The sequence below is a fragment of the Myxocyprinus asiaticus genome, chromosome 27 (assembly GCF_019703515.2).
Source record: "Myxocyprinus asiaticus isolate MX2 ecotype Aquarium Trade chromosome 27, UBuf_Myxa_2, whole genome shotgun sequence".
In the NCBI taxonomy this organism is placed as follows: Eukaryota; Metazoa; Chordata; class Actinopteri; order Cypriniformes; family Catostomidae; genus Myxocyprinus; species Myxocyprinus asiaticus.
This window is the reverse complement of record NC_059370.1, coordinates 28,868,337-28,885,309: the sequence shown is the minus strand read 5'-3', so window position 1 is coordinate 28,885,309 and position 16,973 is coordinate 28,868,337. Positions and strand designations below refer to the sequence as shown.

Sequence of the window (16,973 nt, the reverse complement as noted above, 5' to 3'; positions counted from 1 at the left end):
GCTAGATTTTATTATTATAATTTTTTTGTGGGCAAGAGCATTGGGCCAGTAAGACGCTGTTTATAATTCAAAGTAAAAGTTGCTCAACACAAAACACCATTTATAAAGCTCTTCAGCAGAACTGTTGTCAGCAGAAGGGCAGGAAGGATATAGAGAAAACATTATCAACAAGCATGTGTGCCTTTGTAACAGTTCTCTCCTTCCACAGAGAGTGTGAAAAGAGAGAGGAAGAGAGAGGGTGTTTGTTGTGAAATTGATAATGCTGAGGATGAAGAAGCATGTGATGTCTGTATGGTAAAAATAAAGATCCTACTGACCATTAGCTGAAGAGAGGGCACCACATGGCACAATCTACTGGATTGTTCCAACATCTGACAAAACCCACTGGTTTCTTCTCAATGAGAATATGTTAAAAAAAAATTAAACTTCTTCTGATAATCTTCTAGTACACTGTGAGATTTGGAAATCCACAAATTGAATATGAGTGTCAGGCTTTCTGAAGGGATGTTTGTTCCCAGAGCCTGGCATGTGCTGCAGTGTAAGGACCAGTAGAGTAAAGGCCAAAGTACACTTCGTGTGTACGCATTACTGATCACTCCGGCGCACAGTATGCTTGACGTAAATTTCGTCATAATCCAGTTCTGGCCAGATTTTCTCAACTTGTAGACACGGTCCTCGTCTGTGCGCATCGTTGGTGCATGCGCCTGCCATTGACTATTAAAAGAGAATCACAAAGAAGTTGTAGTGGGCATGTGTCAAATGCGTTCGTATTCGCCACGGTCAGAAGAGTATACTCACAAAAGCAATGCAGCCGACCAGGTGCAAGCCGATCCAGAACACGCAAAAGCTAAGTATACCTGGGCCAAGTTCAACCATTAATCCAAAGTACCCTTTAAGACCACTTTCAACTTTGAAGTGAAATAAAATAAAAAAGAAGCCCATATTTCGTTTTGCTTTTGTCTATTTGTCACTTACAGTAGCACAAAAAACAATCTGTGCAAGAGGAGTTTGAATGATAATAGCAAATTATTTATGTACATAAGCAGATATTTCTTTGTGATGTTTTACTTCGGTGAATCTATTTGAACTCTAGATATGTTCTTTCTTACTGTCTTGCATGTAGTAAGTAATACTATCTCTTTTTAACTACAAATCACTGCTGTACCATTTAAGCCCACAATGCTCCCTTTAAGCCCACATCACTATATTTCAATGGGCCATTTTATGCTTTTAAATTTTAGTCACTTTACACTACTTTTGCCAATAACGATTTCATCAAAAAAATTATTTGCATTCCGTATACTTTATCTCTAGTCTGCTGCTGACTAAGGTCAATATGCATTAACTTTAAAGCTGCACCATGTAAGATGTTTTTGGTTAAAAATGAGCAAATTCCCATTATTGATTTAGTACATAAACAATCATTGTTCAAAACAATGTCCTAACCTTACTCCAATTATCTACAGTAAGCCTATAAAATGATTTGTATTTTGAGCTGTTGGGTCAGATTTGGCACAAAATTGCTTGCTTATGCCATTCCTTGTGTCATTACGTCATATCTGCAAACACAGGAAAGAAGTACCGGCTGTCATGTCTTCCGGCCGAGGATACTGTTCTGTTCAGTTCAGACAGTCACAATCACACAGTCCAGAAGAGCAGCGCTGCAGTGTGAATGGATGTTTATCTGTTATCTGTTTGGTGAAGTTGTTTACCTGCTATAATGCTTGGATACAGTACGTTGTCTGGTTGGGTTCTAATGCTTTTATGAATCAACATTACCCATGTGTTTACCGATCGCGATGTATCTACCTTGTGCTGTGAAGTTACTGTGCATGTTTACTAAATATATGACTTCTGAAATTGACTTCTTGTCATTGTTATATTGCATATTTAAGCATATTATTTTCAAGTATAATAAAGTATATTTTACCCCCATCATTATTGAATCCTCGTTTTATGTTTTTAGTTTACAATGTTATTTCAGTTTCACTTCCTTTATTAACTGAGGCTGTACCAGTGTTAACTGTTTCCGATTTTTTCATTTTAGTCATAGTTTGACTTTTGACAAAAAATTTCCTTTAAAAATATAATTGAGCTCCTGAAATAATAATGTTTAGATGGAACTATTAGCTACTTTTTGGAAATTAGCCAGTATTCTGAATTATTCATGCTTTACAGAATTTTCCATGAAAGGATACATTGCGTGTAGCGTGTTTCTTATGGATACCGCGTTGTAACGAAGTTCATAATGGGGTTGCAAGGAGGAAGCGGGAGATGGCGAATCCAACTCAAACAGTATTTCTTTTATAACACAAAATAGCCTTTTCAGCACATCACTCAATAATCACGCTTTTCAGCACACACAGCTTAACACAGTCTCGGGGTGTGTGTGGTAGCTCTCTCTCTCTCTCTCCCTCACTGGGGTCCAGCTCACTCTTAAATCCATCTCCAACTCTCACTGCAATGACAAACAGCTGTTAGAGACAATCATTGCCATGTGATGATCCTTACTGTTTTCTTCTCCTGATCATCTGGCCTGCCCAGTACTCGCCCATCACAGCAACCTCAGAACCACCATCAGATGCTGCATATGCCGCTGCCAATCATTACTGTATATAATGATGTCATCCAGATAGGCAGCGGCGTACGCAGAGTGCAGTCTGAGGACTCTGTCCATAAGGGGCTGAAACATAGCCAGGGCCCCAAACAAACCAAACGGAAGGGTTACAAATTAGTGTAAGCCAAATGGTGTTGAGAAGGCCGTTTTCTCATGGGACATTGGTGTTAAGGGGATCTGCCAATAACCCTTTGTTAAATCCAGTGTCGAATAAAAGTGAGCTGCACCCAACCGATCGAGCAGTTCGTCAATATAAGGCATTGGATTTAACCTCATAACTGACTTCCGACTCGCCAAGTGAACTCAAAGGGCCCTTGCCACTTTAGAGCTTGATGTGGGTAGTAATACAAGGACATTATCTCCCTGTGTAAATTCCCGTACCCGAGCTTCCCTGTTATACAGCCGGGGACTGACGTTCTTGAGCCTGTAGCAAATTCTCCTGTGATAGTTGCCCTAATGTGTGGAGTTTTGCTCTCAGGTCAACATCGTATTGAATTTCGTTTTTGCTGTTTGAATTTTCCCTCATGACATCTAAGACACGCGAATGTTGCGTAGAGGCACTGCTTCTGGATATCGCGTTGCGTAGTCTACCTGAACCAACACAAAGAGATGCCCATGTGCCGTACACTCTAATGGCCTGACAAGGTCCATACCAATTCTTTCGAAGGGGACCTCAGTCAAAGGAAGCTGGCGCAAAGGCGCTCTTGGGGTGGCCGGCGGATTCACCTGCTGACATCCACGGCATGCCGGACACCATCTGCAAACCTCCCCACGAATGCCCGACCAATAGAAACGGGCCATTAGACAGTTCAATGTCTTTTCTGGAATAACATTTCCCGATGGCTCTTCAGTATCAACAACTGGGTTGTATCTTCTTTTGTCTGAGTGTCCTGCATCACTCGATACAACCGGTCATTTATAATAGAAAAGTATGGATATGCGAGTGCAATGTCTGGCTGAAGTCGTTGACCATCAATCCCTCTCACTTATTCAAAGGTGTGCTTAAGAGTCTCGTCTCGCATCTGCTCTAGAGGGAAATCCTCAGCGGGGAATTCTCTAAGTGCTGGGGAAGCAGAGACTTCCCCCTCTCTTACATCATCCTGATGTAGACGGCCCCAGCTCTGCCTCCCCAACCAGTGCATCACAAATCCCACACCAAGACGCTCTGTTACAGGACCCACCTGCACAAATTTCTCTTAATAAAGTGGAAAACGCTGGCCAATTCATGCCCAAAATTAGGGGATGGGTGAGGCAGGAATTAACTTCAGCCTCGACACTATGCTTCTGTCCACGAAATTGAATTATCAGTCACTACAGGATAATTGTGGATATCCTCATGCACATACCTTACCTTCACCTTGTGACTAGCACCCAAAGCCTCGTCTTGAACCAGGCATTGATGGATGGAGGTTTGGCTGCATGTAGTACATCCCAGCTCATTCAGGGACGGCCTGTGGCGCGTCGGGGACGCAAACCAATGTCCCCACCTCCATCACCGGACATTGGTCTCGGAAATGCCCGGGCTCCCCGCAGCTCCAACAGACCGGCCCAGGCTCTACACCCGTGCCCATAGCAGTGGATCCACTAACCTGGGAGTGAGAGTGGAGAGCAGGGGAAACCGTCGGTTAGTGCAGTCCCTGGAGCCTAGGAGCCGGTTTGGGAGGGGACACTCCATGTATCCGGGGGAGGAGGAACAGAATGGAAAGAAGGGGAATGAGGGGAGATATGAGAGAGAGAGAGAGAGAGAAGGACCTTGGGGCTCGCTGGCTCCCGAATACGCCACCATGTAGTCCTCTGCCAGCTGGATGGCCGTTTGGAGCGACGCAGGGCGGTGGCACTGGACCCACTCCGCCGGCCCTCTCGGAAGTCTAGCAAAAACTGCTCCAGTACCACCAGGTTGATCACAGCTCCGACGTCACGTTGCTCAGCCAGCAACCACCTCCGGCAGGTGTCCCGGAGCTGCTGGGCGAAGGCTAACGGGCGGCCATGCTCACCAATGGTCAGCGAGTGGAAGCGTTGGCGCTGCTACTCGGGTGTCCAGCCAACCTGTTGCAGGATGGCTTTCCTCAAGTCGGCGTACACCAGAAGGTTCTCCGTTGGTAACTGCTGCATATTGGGCTTTCCGGACAACAGTGGTATTAACCAGACCGCCCACTGGGTGCTCGGCCATCCGCAGGCCCCTGCTGTCCACTCAAAGTGCTCCAGGAAGGCTACCGGATCATCTTGGGGGCCCATCTTGACTAGTGGAACATGGGGCGGGGTGCTACAGTAGCCGGATCTTATTTTCTCTGTGTATGGAAATGATGTGACACGCACGGGCGAATGACGTATGCATGCAATTTCCCGCGAAATCCGTCCTGACAGCTCTATAATATAAATCATTATTATAGGTTTATCAAAGCGTATTTGGGTAAAGACATGGTTTGGAAGAAGGATTTTTGTTGCACTCTCTCATTAATAACATTTTGTTGTTTTTTAAGTTACATAGTGTAGCTTTAATGCATCTTTTAAATGTTTCAGTGGTGCTGAATGTATTTAGTATGTTAACTAAATAGATTAACTGTTTACCTACTGATGTATTTTACATAATAAAGAATTCATGTGTTGCTGTAAATGGTAAATTATGTTTACCAGTTATGTTGGATATGTTTTACTAATTGTAAACAAAATATTGATATTTTTCAATTAATCAAAAAGTGGGCATAATTGGAACACCTATGGGCTTAAATGGTACATCATGTACAGTTTAAGCCCATTTCCGACTTTTCACATATTTCATTAATAATTTTTATTTAATATTTGAGAAATTGTTGGAATTTACATAAAACTTCAAATGAGAGATTAATCGTTAATTTTATCCATGTTTTTTCTAGGGATGCACCGATACCATTTTTCCTCTTCCGATCCCCATATCGGAAATCTCAGTATCGGCCGATACCGATCCCAAGCCGATACCAGTGTTGTTTTTTTGCATAATCAGTTTAGAATATCTTTACATTATTGTGTGGAACTAATTGGGAGTACTCTTTAATATGTAAAGAAACACAAACCTCTAACTACACATTATGTAGTTAAGAAACACTTTATTATTAACTAGTATACTGGATAATGTAGCAGCAAAATTAACAGTAATTCCAGTATTCAAGTCTTCAGTAGAAAAGAAACCAGTGTTTTATTTTTGCCTTTTTTCCCCCAAAACATTTTTCAACTTGCATCTGGACACTTTTCATTCACACAGTTATTTTTTGGAAACCATTCAACTTAAACATTGTTATAAATTGTAAACAAATACCAATGATGAATAATAATAATAAATTGTTATTAATATTATTATTATTTACTTTTAATTGTAATTTTAAATACAACAGTAATACATTTAAATCGTGCACTTTTTAAACCCTCACACTTTTATTTTGACATTCTAAACTCTCCAGGAAGTCCTGTATGTGTCTGTTTGTAGGCAAGTTCACAGTAGTTTAATTTGCTTCTTATTCAAATTCTGGTAAAATGTACCTCTGGTGCCGTTCTAAATGCATATTATAAGTGAATCGAACTATTGAGCATCTACATCTGAGATGCTGTTTTTGAGTAGCGCTCAAATATGAAGGCTAAAAATAGCCACGAGTGCATCACCAGTCTGTGCATGAGTTTGTGTCAACAGAGCAGCACCATTCACTAATGCGCTGGCGCTGCACATACTATATATTTACTTATAAAACACAGCCTTTTGTGATTCACAGAGCTATCGCATGTCTTCAAGTGGCTTTGAATAAAATGCACAAGTCATATGAACTGCTTTAATGGTGTTTTTATGGTTCTTTAATGTAATTTTTGGAGCTTGACAGTAACGAACATGACTAACACACAGTATCGGATTTGGATCGGGCTCATCGGACCGATAGCCGATCTGTCTAAAAGCTTCAGTATCGGAGCAGATACTGATCCATGTATCGGATCGATGCATCCCTAATTTTTTCTATACAAATGAAGGAAATATAAATGAAAAATGTCTAAAAACACGGGCTGTCATGATTACTCGCTTTACATTGATTAAAAAAAAAATCCCTCTATTACAAAATTGCCAAATCGAAAATAAGGTGGAAGTGACGCAGTCCACAGACAAGGGTGCGAACACATGATGACCAAAGGTGTCAGTTGTGTGACAGCGCTTCACTTAAGACTTGAAAAACAATGCAGAAAAACCGAAAAAACCAGAAAAATCATCCCTTCAGCAGTGCAACAGCACTTGAAAAGATGACATCCAGTCTTCACAAACCCGCCGGACACACACACGGTAAGCGCATCTGCATGCGTTTGCGGTGCTATGTGTCCAGATGCGCGAGAGAAGTTGACCCCTTAATTGCCACGCGGGACACGCTGAACACATTGGAATGCACTCTAAACCTACTTATCTACACTGTGACTTGAAATATAGGCATTTATGAAGCAACATAATATAATGTCATGATAAAGACATCCGTCAGACATGATTAAAGTTACACACGCAGTGATGCACAAACGCATTCTGTTCAATAAATCTGACCGAATCCAGATGATCCAAGAAAGTTATTTTCAGCGAATTATCATTTGAGTTCTGTTCTGTGTAAATGAAATACCATTTGAATCTAATGTGATCTTTCTCCTCTTGTAAATTAAATTTTGTGATTGGTTAAAAAAATAGATCGCAGTGCACCACTTCTAATAAATATTTTATAGTTTATGGCAATTTTCAGGTAAAACTCAATATGGGAATCCAGAGAACTTTATTTACAGAATAAAACTGCAGGTCTGTCTGTATGCTGTCAGCTAAATTTCAATGTGCGAGTCTGCTGTTAAAGCCACAGCTGCGCGTCTCGGGCCCCACAGACATAATATAAAAACTTTGGCTAACCTGAGGGAGAAATCTCCGCATGCGAAATTATTAACAGTTTTTACTCAGTAAGGAACTGAATGTCCAGATGCTTAAGGACATTTTACATGGTACGTGGCAAGCGACAAGCTTTTGTGATCTATAACACATTCACAACAATGACAGCAATGCAAGAGTGAAAAAAGTGTATCTCACGTGATTAAATGATAGTTAAAAAAAACAACAAACAAATAAAATGGCTTTTATATCTCTATAAAATAGTTTAACCATGTATATAACTTATCCTCAATAAACAAGATTGGTGGGCAGACATTGTTTCTGAAAAGATAAAATATTTTATTTCCATGGCCTGTTTTCTCTTATTTGAGTTCTAAACTGAAATGGGTAGATCATGTTCAACAAGTTAAAGAAAAAAGTAGATCTTGCATTTTTTTTTTTTTTTTTTTTAAAGTTGGGCACACCTGGAGAAGCAATCTCTTTCAGCTTGCATATACATCTTTTTATATTATAGATCTGCTTTGGGTGTTTGTTGGCTTTAGATATTAATTGCACAACTGTTATTCAATTGAAAAAATACATCAAAACTTAGGCTAATGAATGCATTTTAACCAAACGTGACTTCACCTCGACAACTTTTTGCAATATGCGAAAAAAAACAATTCCGATTACTCGGTTAATCGTCAGAATAGTTGTTAGATTACTCGATTACCAAAATAATCGATAGTGACAGCTCTATTAAAAACAGATTTTGATGGGCTTAATGGGTACATTTACCCAAAAACTCAAATGATGGTAAAAAAGGCTCCACCAGAAATTTGACAATAAAACAGAGGGGGTTATCAGCTGGTGGAAATTTACATCACTAATATAAAGCTCAAGAGTTGACCCAGCTTTTAACCATGAAATAAAAAATAAGAGTTTTGTGGCTTTTAGCCCATGTCTATTAGCTTTAAAGTCATATATGCACTAGTGTACCCGTAAAAGTACACAAAAATAAGCATATTTTTAGCAGATATATGCATTTAAAACAAAATTTTTCTCTTCCACGAAAATGGCCCAAACATACTGATGCTTCATGTTGCATTACACAGATTTTTGCTCCAATCAAATGCTCTCTATAGAACAAGTATGTATTTCCCCCTAAAACCACTTGCATCTGACTAACAAGGTGCTTGAAAGACTGAGAAAGCTGCTCAGTAAAAATTTCAGAGAGCGTTACGGATGGAACGGAGAGCAGGCGAGATCCCGTGAAGGGTGATGGAAGAGTGCAGCGCGTGTCTGTGAGGGGAGAGAATGAAGCCACGCATGTCTCATTTAAATCACACATGTAACTAATTTATTATTTATATATTCTAAAATATTGTGTACTCATTTGCTGAATCAAGATTCATTTGATTTTTAAGAGTTTAAATTGATTATTGACCAACACTAATGATTCTCGATTCAAAAATCATATTTCAAGATGGACGCATATGAATCAGCAGGATTAGTAATCAGTTCATTGAGAAAACAAGTGAATCGTTACACCCCTATAAAACTGTGATATAAACTGAACCGTGAGAAATTTGTACTGTTACACCCCTAATGCATATGTGTCAAGTCAAGTATGATGAAGTGTTGCCTAATGAGCGATGCAGACTGCACACTTGTGGGTGTTCAGGAGATAGATGGAGGAGGAGGACGTTATGTCTAGGTCCTCAGACTGCAGCTTCTGAATAAAGGCAAGCAATTCATCCTCTTGGTGAAAGAGGCAAGAGAAGAACAGCATGAGATGAGTGAGATTACAATTTTTCAACACTTTCATGCAAAATGTACAAGCCTGTCTAAGACTTTTGGAGTTCTCCTTTGCCGTAGTTCATGCATGGAAGTTGAGTAGCAACTGTTGATGAGAGACACTCAAGCCAGGACGTGAGCAGAATACACAATTATGGATTGGCTAGACAGTCACAGAATCTGGCCCAAAAATACACAATCCTAATAAAACACAGAGCACTTTAATGATGATGCATCAATTAACTACATTTCCAGGGGCGATAAAAGGAAAGGAATCAACAACATGTGCCATTTTTTGCCTACCTTAATTTCTTTACTGCTAAGATTAAAATAAGGATGGGACAGGATGGTCCAACAACTGCCTAATCGGCAGTTATATGTGAGGCAGACTAGTCTGTTTATTTTTATACAGTGTGTGTATATATTATATCTATATATCTATATATTAGCATAAATGTTTAATACAAGTTAAATATTTAAGACATAAACCAAGCTGATACAATGCTGATAGGTAGTTTTACTGCTACCTATCAATTTTACAACTACTGCTGTCACAATTACAAATAGGCCTATCATTAATATAATGGTAAGCATAATTCAGGGCTAAAATCATGTCTCTATAGTTTGCGCTGACTGACTGTAAGCATGCTAAAACCTTCTCTGATGAGGTCACAAAAAAAAAAAAAAAAAAAAAAAAAAAAGAGCAGTGTGGTTGAATCAGTACAGTGGAAAAACCTAATACTACAGGGCTTCTTTAACACTGACTAGTTGTATATAACTTAAATGTGAAGGCTAGTTTTGCACATCCATAGTTTAAAATAACTTTAAATGTTCAACTGCAACCACTGATAGGTCCAAAATAGCCACCAAAGAGCAGTCTGGGTAATTTCTGCTGAATATACATCCCAATATACACACCTGCACCAAATGCTTCTTTAAAGTAGGCCTACATGTTTATATGATAAGCAAGCTGCTCTGAAATGAATTTAGTGTTGTTCTATTTTTTGTTCTCTTCACTGTCCGAATGGCTCATTTGAAGCTTTGGATGATATGAGGAGGAGAGATCTGTCTGAAGTGCACTCGGTCCATAGTCCATCAGACCCACTGAATATGCAAACATCATCCGAGTCATACTCTGAACCTCACACTGTGGGCTCTGCAACACGCGGCATGCAAATGAACACCGGCTCCACAATGGACACACACAGCTCCACAATGGAGACATTATCTGGACCAAGACCTTTTGCACTAAAGCAAATACATTCATGATGCGGAGACAATGAAGGCAAACTCACACTGACCTCAATCTGTTCCTTAGCACAAATGCAATTAGTATACATGGTCTTTATGGGCATATTGAGTAAGGTTTTTATCAAACGGACAAATATACATTGGATTGCATACAGCTGGTAGACTTTATAGCTATCTTACATAGGAAATTAGACCATTCCTAGTACCAATAAGCACACAGTAAATGAGTCATCATCATCATTGACTGTCATTTGCTTTGATGGCTGATTATGTTTAAATTTGTCTCCAAACCAAGAAAAGAGACCTTAGGGTTTTTTTTGACAGGGCTTTTTGAGCAGACCAGTTAAAGCGAAAGTGTGTAATTATTCCAGTGTTAAAATAATTTATTATATCCAGGCTTAAAAGCAATAGTTCAACCAAAAATTATAATTCTCTAATCGTTTGCTCACCTTTATGCCATCTCAAACTCGTATTACTTTCTTTCCTCTGCAGAACAAAAATGAAGATATTTTGCTGGAGGTATTAGGTGTTGTTGTCCATGCAATGCAAGTCAATGGGGTCCAACTAGGGTTGCCACGGTGTACGGTGTTACCGGTTTTACTTGGGAAAATAGACAACACCGGTGTGAAATTTTATACTGGGTAAAAAGGGGAAACATTATGAACGGAACTTCCAATATCAATACAATAGCCTAACGAACAGAATAGCCTTAAATAAAGAATAGTTTCCAAATGAAAAGTTTGCGACTCATGATAAATGAACCTAAATAACGCCAGATGTTCTTTACCAATGTATCAAATTACACAGGAAGCAAAGTACGCACACTGACAGAAGACATATAATTGCAGGTAGTGATTATAATGTGCATGGTGAGTAACTAAGATGTCTCGGATTCGTAATGACACAAGAAATGCTGTTAGACACACAGACACGCATTTGAAGAAACACACTTTATTATATTTTTAAGAACAGATGACAGAAAGGCTGTCTATGCGAATAGACATAGGAGTGCAGTCTCGTGGAACATGTGTATGTAAAGGGTTCTCACTCTTTCTTTGTTTCAGTCTTCTTAATTTTTTTGCAAGAATAGTATTGTCTGTGAGAATGCTGCAAATGACCTCAGACCATGTCAGTTCAGGAGGTGCTTTGAGCTCAGTTTGCTTTATTTCCACAGAGCAGTTTGTTGTGACTACAACTCTGCAGCCTACACATCTGAGATTAAATCATAAAATAATACAGAAACACGTTCACCTCGAACCATGATTTATATTTCAGTGATTATTATCATCATTATAATTATTATTTTTACATTTAGAATAGTTTTTACATCTTAATTTGTATTATAAGACGGATACTTGCGTGATGGTAAATGTAAAGGCGGTTATATATGATTTTATTTATTTTGTTGACCACTTCGTTATTTTAATTGCTTTTTCATTTAGTTTGAAGTGCAATTTGAATTTAGAAATGTCGCTGGTTTAAGTTTTTCATTTTTTAAATAATTTTCAATGCAAAATCACTAAAGCAAGAATATTCACCGATCCCTCAGCCGGGGGGTTGACCATGTAATTAGATATGGTGATATATATATTTTTTTAAATAAAAATATCGTGAACATTTCTTACATATCGCCCTGCCCTAGGAGGGAACAAAACGAATTTATTCACACACATTCAAAGTCATTACCCTTCCGTAGCAGCTAAACTGGTTCCTGGGATGAAACGTAATAAAACATCAACATTTAACCTGCAACAACCCAAAATAAGTGATGTATTTGCCCATGATGGAGAATGCATGGATGAAATAGGTTTGTTGCCAAAGAGATGTTGCCCATCACAATTGCTGAAAAGCCATCTTTCAAAAAGTTGAACAAGACACATTTTAATTGCACTTAATTTTTCATTTGTAAAATTTTTCAATTTTTCAGCTTCAAATCATGATTGCACCAAGGAGACTGCAGATGTCAAAATATTAGTGAAATAGATTATAGTGAATTTTGTTTTACATTTTAGTTTTCAACCAAAATCGATCACATCACTTCAGAAGGCATGATTTAAAGCAATTGAGTTGTATGAATTACCGTTATGTTGCCTTTGTCATTTTCATTGATTCCCCACTGACTTGCATTGCATGGAGAAAAAAAACACCTAATACCTCCATCAAAATTTCTTCTTTTGTGTTCCACAGAAGAAAGAAAATCATACGAGTTTGAGAAGGCATAAAGGTGAGTAAATGATGAGAGAATTATCATTTTTGGGAGAACTACTCCTTTAATATGCAAAGACGATAATAAGGCTGGGAATTGCCACAGACCTCCCGATACGATACTACAACGATATTTCCTAGCCGATTCAATGTGTACTATGATTCTGTAAGTATTGTGATTTGATGTTTTGATATAAAAACTTCATAAAAAGATTTTTTTTTAAAAAAGTCATTTTTCTTAAAGAAATGTCTATTGAAGAACAGTTGTGTCTGAAATGACAATTGTTTTCACTCTGTAATATATCATTTGAAGGTAAAAGTTAGGGATATGCAAAACTACCAATTTAAAACTACCAACTGACCAGTCAGTGCATTGTCTGAGCTAGATGACTAGTTAGTGCAAAGGAATGCATAGGGCTGCATTATGTCCATTTTTATTCAACAAATATATACAATATATCATTTTAACTTATCAAACTAATGTTATTTTAGAACATAAAATATAACATACAGTATATTACCATAGATAATTACTATTATCATAATGATAATTTTGCTACATACAAATGGAGGCTAAAGAGTAAACTTTTCCGGGGCTGTACTGAATTATGATACACATGACAATTCACTTGTAGTCCCAGTCTCGTTGCACGTTATTTGCATCTGCATACTGAGATAGTCTGAGATTCTGTGCAGTGTTCTCTTAGACAACACTATTCTTACAAACTGCTCCCAGGTGACTGAAAAAAAACCAATGAGAACGCACCATTAGCGCGTGTTTTGCGAGACAGTCGCACTGCCCGCATTGGCGCCAAAGCGCAAATGAACTTTGAACAAAAGCAAATCAGACACTCACATCACCTGCATTTCTTTCATCTGTTCTTCAAAATATAATCAGGTGTGTTTCCTTAAGCATGCGTCTTTGTGTCTAACGGCATTCCTTGTCGACAGTGGTGGGTATATGTGCGAAATTACCCGCCACTGCGCATGAATACACTGGCTGTTAGATTATAAATATTGTGGTGGTGCAACATGTAGTTTATGGCATCCAACAGTTTGATAAGCCTTTTTACAGCTAAACTATTTATTAAAGCAGTGTCAGACAGAATCTGCAGAATGACTTCTGACAAATACTCTCCACAACACCTCTCAAATAAATGTTGATTATTTGCATAATAACAGGAACATTGATCACAGCAGAGGATTTTGGCGCCCGACAGTGAACAAACAGCGCTTGATGGCTGTAGCAGCGGTGCATTAAAGGGCTAGGGGTGTAACGGTTCAAATTTCTCACGGTTCGGTTTGTATCACGGTTTCGGTACGATTCATTATTTGCTATGTTCCGAAAAATATATATATATTACTTCCAAATCCAACATAAGAACGCTGTATTTGGTAACAAACACATAAACAGGTTTGCCCTTAATAAAAACCATGGTTTTACTACAGTAACCATATTTTGGTATTTATAGTAAAATCATAGTAACCACAAAATCAACATGGTTACTGTCATGGTTATAATATGTAGTAAAACCATGGTTACTATATGGAAACTATAGTATTACTGTTGTAAAACCATGGTTAATTGTATCAAAACCATGATTTCTGCTAAGAAAACCCTGGTGACAGCAGTCATGGTTACTTCAGTCATGATTACTACAATATTACTATAGTAAAACCATGGTTAATTTTCTTTAGGGACCTGAACTATAAAAAACCTTTTCTGTAACTGCTAAATCAATACTTCAACTTAATACCTGCACTATTACGCAACATGCATCAACATAAAGTGAATTTCAAACTCAACCCAACATATATTCAACATTCGTAAGCTGTACATCACTACAGAAGGAACCTAGCTATTAATATGGCTATGAGAAGGGTCTGAGCCGGGATGTCGTGGCTCGAGTGTTTTAATCATATGCTGATATCCCACATCTTCATCAACGGAGTATGGCAACATAACTTCATGGCAATGAACACCACAAGCATTTTAGTTATTGTTTTATGTATGTCTGAATTAACATTGAGTGCCTGCTTAAAAACGGAAGGGAGTGTATGCAGCTTCGGCTCACCTACAGCTCTTTCTCCGGGTGATATCGGTGTACATAATTAAAATATATGTTATTCGATGTATTACCAGTATATGGCACTCACGTCGAGCAATGTCTGCAAACAGTGCCTGTTTTGTAAACTTTTTTGACCATCGCTGTTGTAATTGACTGCAAAAAGAAAATGTTCCCAGACAGAAGACTTGAATAATGCAGGAGGCTTCTCTAACAGCGGCTCGGTTTCTCCGCTTGGCACTTGCCATTTTCAACTACACATGTGCAGAACAGTGATGTCATCAAGTTGACCCACTTGAAACACAGGCGGAGCGTATCCATTTACAAATCCATTCAGGTGCATTAGCGGTTGTCGTAACTGTGTGCGTCAAGTTAACACTTTGTTTTCTTCACCAAACCTTGTGCTCCATATTCGTCATTAAACTTGTGGTGAACCAATACTTACCGAACCATGAGTGGTGAACCATATGGTTAGTTTTTTTTTACCGAGAACCATTACAACCCTATAAAAGGACTAAATGTAAAGAATTAAAGAGATAAAACTTCTCTGAGAGAAAACCTGTTAGCGTGGAACTCTGCACAAATAAAGCTTCTTATATTTATCTATTAATCATTTGTAGCATTAAGATAAATATTTTTTTCTTTTTTATTATTATAGAGAATATAGATTTTTCTTCAGGGAGATGATTTTAAACTTGTTTGGCTCAAGAATCGCGATTTGTAACAGAATCGATTTTTTTTCCCAGCCCTAGTAAGTAAACAATGAAGGTTGACTGGCTCTGTGGAACTATGAAAACTTTGTTCTGGGCTGCGTTTCTCAAAAGCATGGCAAGCTTAAGTTGATCGTAGAGACCACTGGCACGAAAGGCTTCTACGATCTACTTAGACTTACGATGCTTTTGGGAAAAACAGCCCGGTTCAACTGACAAGCCAGACAGCACGATTGGCTCAACCAATGGTGGGAGAGTCTGTTTGGCTGTCAATGAAAGAAGGGTATGTGCATGGGAAACCTGTTTAAAACAATCATTATTTTTGGGATTCCGCTGGTGGTACTAATGGTGCAGAAATTACATACTTCCGCTTTAAATTAAAAAAATGACTGCATACAGTATCAAGCATATATACATATATAAAATAAGTATAAAAAGTGTTCAGTTGTTTTTCATGCATCTAAGCATGCATATAGTCTCAGTCCTTCCCAGAAGTAAACAATGCAGTGTGCCACATAAAAAATTATGTGATTAAGATACTCCAGATTATCTGGTGTCAAAACAGTTATAATTTAACTTTTGTTCCTAAGGTGACATCTGTCTTATCACTCTCACAGACACAATCAAAAGCCAGTCTGTTTTGTTCTTTATATTTAAACAACAATTTTTGTTTAATTTTTAAAAAAAAAATGAATTTGAATTTAAAGTGGGTTGCATCATCCACTGTATTCTCACAACAGCTGCCGAGTTCAAACTGTCAGATGACAAGATGGAGCGTTTAACAAAACCTCTCAGTCTGACAGAACACAATGAACGGCTATACAAAAACCAACAATAGGTTCTCTCTATTTCCTGCCATGCACATCCTAGGAGGGCCAGCAGTCAGGGAGAGTCAGTCCTCAGTAGGTCAGTGGGGTCCAGTACTAACTGTTTAACTCACTCACGCCCTCTCTGTCTCTTTTTGCTGCAGTAGCAGGCTGTTATTGGGACAAAAGGAAGTGCTCCAGGGCAGATACCTGGGGAGGAATGTGTCTGCACTGTCCAATTATTCAGGCCTCAACAGAGGGCACAGCTGTAATTTTCTTTCCCCTTCGCTCTCCTTCTCCTTGCGTAGTTGTGTATACACACACACACACACACACACACACACACACATAAACACAACGCAGTTCAGGATTAGTGGGGACACCTGGGCTATGATAACCGGGTCCAGACCCCGAGACATCATGACATCGGTTGCCCCATCTCACCATTTCTACATTTTAAGTGATCAGCGCAACAAAGCAACAGAGCTGTGTACAGTGCAAGCGCTCGGGCATAGATAGAACTGATATTTCAGTGCTGTATCCTCAAATATTTTTCACTATTACAGAATGTGCTTCGTTTACACCATTAAGGCTAATTTATATTTACTGGGCAAACAGGAACAGTTATCCCGGTCAGTGGAGAGTCGTTTTCGCCCTCTGCCGGTTTGTAGCATT

At 38.7% G+C, this 16,973-nt stretch overlaps 1 protein-coding gene across 14 annotated transcripts in view; it reads right to left on the bottom strand.

Annotated features, from left to right (window-relative positions):
• The window catches only part of LOC127418262 (ensconsin-like), a 68,702-nt gene that overhangs the window by 36,519 nt on the left and 15,210 nt on the right, over positions 1-16,973 (bottom strand). Inside the window, exon 2 of one of the 14 annotated variants that reach the window (XM_051658765.1) lies at positions 318-714. The exons of the other annotated variants lie outside the window; for them this stretch is intronic. The gene's annotated coding sequence lies outside the window, so the exon portion shown is untranslated. The remainder of the gene's footprint in view (positions 1-317; positions 715-16,973) is intronic. 14 annotated transcript variants of the gene reach the window in all.